At 42.6% G+C, this 3,853-nt stretch overlaps 2 non-coding genes across 2 annotated transcripts; both read left to right on the top strand.

The window, feature by feature from the left end:
* Nucleotides 1–613: 613 nt before the first annotated feature.
* On the top strand, nt 614–685 carry trnaf-gaa (transfer RNA phenylalanine (anticodon GAA)). The gene has a single exon. It is a non-coding gene; the product is annotated as a tRNA-Phe (tRNA).
* A 2,399-nt stretch (nt 686–3,084) lies between these two features.
* Nucleotides 3,085–3,157, top strand: trnaf-gaa (transfer RNA phenylalanine (anticodon GAA)). Its single transcript has one exon. It is a non-coding gene; the product is annotated as a tRNA-Phe (tRNA).
* The last annotated feature ends 696 nt before the right edge of the window (nt 3,158–3,853 follow it).

Raw genomic sequence — 3,853 nt, 5'->3', positions numbered from 1 at the left:
AAATCCATGAGATTTTAAGTGAAGATGCCAAAAAGCTCAGATTGGAGATCTTTACACTGAAGGTCCCTGGTTCAATCCGGGTTTCGGCAGCTATCGCTCTTGACTGCTTTTGTTTCAACTCCTTTCCAAAGAGCAATTAAACTCTCTAGTCACAGGGGATCCATGCATTTGGAATGAAGAACTTGTAGTTCGCATCTTAGAGGAAGCTCCTTTGCTTTTTGTGCCCACTTGTTAGGTTGTCTGTTGAAATTCCCATCAAAAGTCCTAAAGTGTGCCTTTCTCTTACCAATTTCCAAAAAGCATTTTGCCTGTCCACTCCCAGGTTTGCGCTTTTGAGCAAATATCAGTTCCATGCTGTAATGGTTTTCAGTCTTGGATGTAAATCCAGTGAATTGAGCTCCAATGTCACTGTAACTTTCATTGTTGTTTCCATACTTGCCCAAGACTTTTGAAGAATTGTCTATTTCCACATTCACATAGTTTGCATGAGAGAAAAATACTGTACGTGGGGGGTCATGTGCAATACCCTGCTCGCCAGGCCCATGAGTACTTCCCCATGCACTTGTGTAAAAAAGAGTGACATGGTGTAAATCCATGCGCTTTGTAGTGAAATGCCGAAATAGCTCAGTTGGGAGAGCGTTAGACTGAAGATCTAAAGGTCCCTGGTTCGATCCGGGTTTTGGCAGCTGTTGCTCTTGACTACTTTTCTCTTACCAATTTCCAAAAAGCATTTTGCCTGTCCACTCCCAGGTTTGCGCTTTTGAGCAAATATCAGTTCCATGCTGTAATTGTTTTCAGTCTGGAATGTAAATCCAGTGAATTGAGCTCCAATGTCACTGTAACTTTCATTGTTGTTTCCATACTTGCCCAAGACTTTTGAAGAATTGTCGATTTCCCCTTCACATAGGTTGCATGAGAGAAAAATACTGTACGTGGGTGGGTCATGCTGCAATACCCTGCTCGCCAGGCCCATGAGTACTTCCCCATGCACTTATGTAAAAAGAGTGACATGGTGTAAATCCATGAGCTTTGAGATGGACTGCCGAAATATCTCAGTTGGGAGAGGGTCAGACTGAAGATCTAAAGGTCCCTGGTTTGATCCTGGGTTTCAGCAGCTCTTGACTACTTTTCTCTTGCCAATTTCCAAAAGCATTTTGCCTGTCCACTCCCAGGTTTGCGCTTTTGAGCAAATATCAGTTCCATGCTGTAATGGTTATCAGTCTGGAATGAAAATCCAGTGAATTGAGCTCCAATGTCAGTTTAACCTTCATTGTTGTTTCCATACTTGCCCAAGACTTTTGAAGAATTGTCGATTTCCCCCTTCACATAGGTTGCATGAGAGAAAAATACTGTACGTGGGTGGGTCATGCTGCAATACCCTGCTCGCCAGGCCCATGAGTACTTCCCCATGCACTTATGTAAAAAGAGGAACATGGTGTAAATCCATGAGATTTTAAGGAAAATGCCGAAATAGCTTATTTGGGAAAGCATTAGACTGCAGGTCCAAAAGTCCCTGGTACAATCCTGAGTTTCAGCAGCTATCGCTCTTTACTGCTATTGTTTCAACTCCTTTCCAAAGAGCAATTAAGCTCTCTAGTCACAGGGGATCTATGCATTTGGAATGAAGAACTTGTAGTTCACATCTAAGAGGAAGCTCCTTTCCTTTTTGTGCCCACTTGTGAGGTTGTCTGTTGAAATTCCCATCAAAAGTCCTAAAGTGTGCCTTTCTCTTACCAATTTCCAAAAAGCATTTTGCCTGTCCACTCCCAGGTTTGAGCTTTTGAGCAAATATCAGTTCCATGCTGTAATGGTTTTCAGTCTTGGATGTAAATCCAGTGAATTGAGCTCCAATGTCACTGTAACTTTCATTGTTGTTTCCATACTTGCCCAAGACTTTTGAAGAATTGTCTATTTCCACATTCACATAGTTTGCATGAGAGAAAAATACTGTACGTGGGGGGGTCATGTGCAATACCCTGCTCGCCAGGCCCATGAGTACTTCCCCATGCACTTCTGTAAAATAGAGTGACATGGTGTAAATCCATGAGCTATGTAGTGAAATTCCGAAATAGCTCAGTTGGGAGAGTGTTAGACAGAAGATCTAAAGGTCACTGGTTCGATTCTGTGTTTTGGCAACTATTGCTCTTGACTACTTTTCTCTTGCCAATTTCCAAAAAGCATTTTGCCTGTCCACTCCCAGGTTTGCGCTTTTGAGCAAATATCAGTTCCATGCTGTAATGGTTATCAGTCTGGAATGAAAATCCAGTGAATTGAGCTCCAATGTCAGTTTAACCTTCATTGTTGTTTCCATACTTGCCCAAGACTTTTGAAGAATTGTCGATTTCCCCCTTCACATAGGTTGCATGAGAGAAAAATACTGTACGTGGGTGGGTCATGCTGCAATACCCTGCTCGCCAGGTCCATGAGTACTTCCCCATGCACTTATGTAAAAAAAGAGTGACATAGTGTAAATCCATGAGATTTTAAGTGAAGATGCCAAAAAAGCTCAGATTGGAGATCTTTACACTGAAGGTCCCTGCTTCTATCCCGGGTTTCGGCAGCTATCGCTCTTGACTGCTTTTGTTTCAACTCCTTTCCAAAGAGCAATTAAACTCTCTAGTCACAGGGGATCCATGCATTCGGAATGAAGAACTTGTAGTTCACATCTTAGAGGAAGCTCCTTTGCTTTTTGTGCCCACTTGTGAGGTTGTCTGTTGAAATTCCCATCAAAAGTCCTAAAGTGTGCCTTTCTCTTACCAATTTCAAAAAGCATTTTGCCTGTCCACTCCCAGGTTTGCGCTTTTGAGCAAATATCAGTTCCATGCTGTAATGGTTTTCAGTCTTGGATGTAAATCCAGTGAATTGAGCTCCAATGTCACTGTAACTTTCATTGTTGTTTCCATACTTGCCCAAGACTTTTGAAGAATTGTCTATTTCCACATTCACATAGTTTGCATGAGAGAAAAATACTGTACGTGGGGGTGTCATGTGCAATACCCTGCTCGCCAGGCCCATGAGTACTTCCCCATGCACTTCTGTAAAAAAGAGTGACATGGTGTAAATCCATGACCTCTGTAGTGAAATGCTGAAATAGCTCAGTTGGGAGAGTGTTAGACTGAAGATCTAAAGGTCCCTGGTTCGTTCCTGGGTTTTGGCAGCTATTGCTCTTGACTACTTTTCTCTTGCCAATTTCCAAAAAGCATTTTGCCTGTCCACTCCCAGGTTTGCGCTTTTGAGCAAATATCAGTTCCATGCTGTAATGGAATGAAAATCCAGAGAATTGAGCTCCAATGTCACTGTAACCTTCATTGTTGTTTCCATACGTGCCCAAGACTTTTGAAGAATTGTCGATTTCCCCCTTCACATAGGTTGCATGAGAGAAAAATACTGTACGTGGGTGGGTCATGCTGCAATACCCTGCTACCCAGGCCGATGAGTACTTCCCATGCACTTATGTAAAAAAGAGTGACATGGTGTAAATCCAAGGGTTCTGAAGTTAAATGTTGAAATAGCTCAGTTGGGAGAGTGTTAGACTGAAGATCTAAAGGTCCCTGGTTCAATCCAGGTTCTTGGCAGCTATTGCTCTTCACTACTTTTCTCTTGCCAATTTCCAAAAAGCATTTTGCCTGTCCACTCCCAGGTTTGCGCTTTTGAGCAAATATCAGTTCCATGCTGCAATGGAATGAAAATCCAGAGAATTGAGCTCCAATGTCACTGTAACCTTCATTGTTGTTTCCATACTTGCCCAAGACTTTTGAAGAATTGTCTATTTCCCCCTTCACATAGGTTGCATGAGAGAAAAATACTGTACGTGGGTGGGTCATGCTGCAATACCCTGCTACCCAGGCCCATG

This window comes from Xyrauchen texanus, unplaced genomic scaffold (genome assembly GCF_025860055.1).
Source record: "Xyrauchen texanus isolate HMW12.3.18 unplaced genomic scaffold, RBS_HiC_50CHRs HiC_scaffold_1372, whole genome shotgun sequence".
Lineage (NCBI taxonomy): Eukaryota > Metazoa > Chordata > Actinopteri > Cypriniformes > Catostomidae > Xyrauchen > Xyrauchen texanus.
Note: the sequence above shows the minus strand (reverse complement) of the source record. Positions and strands in the feature narration are given on the sequence as shown.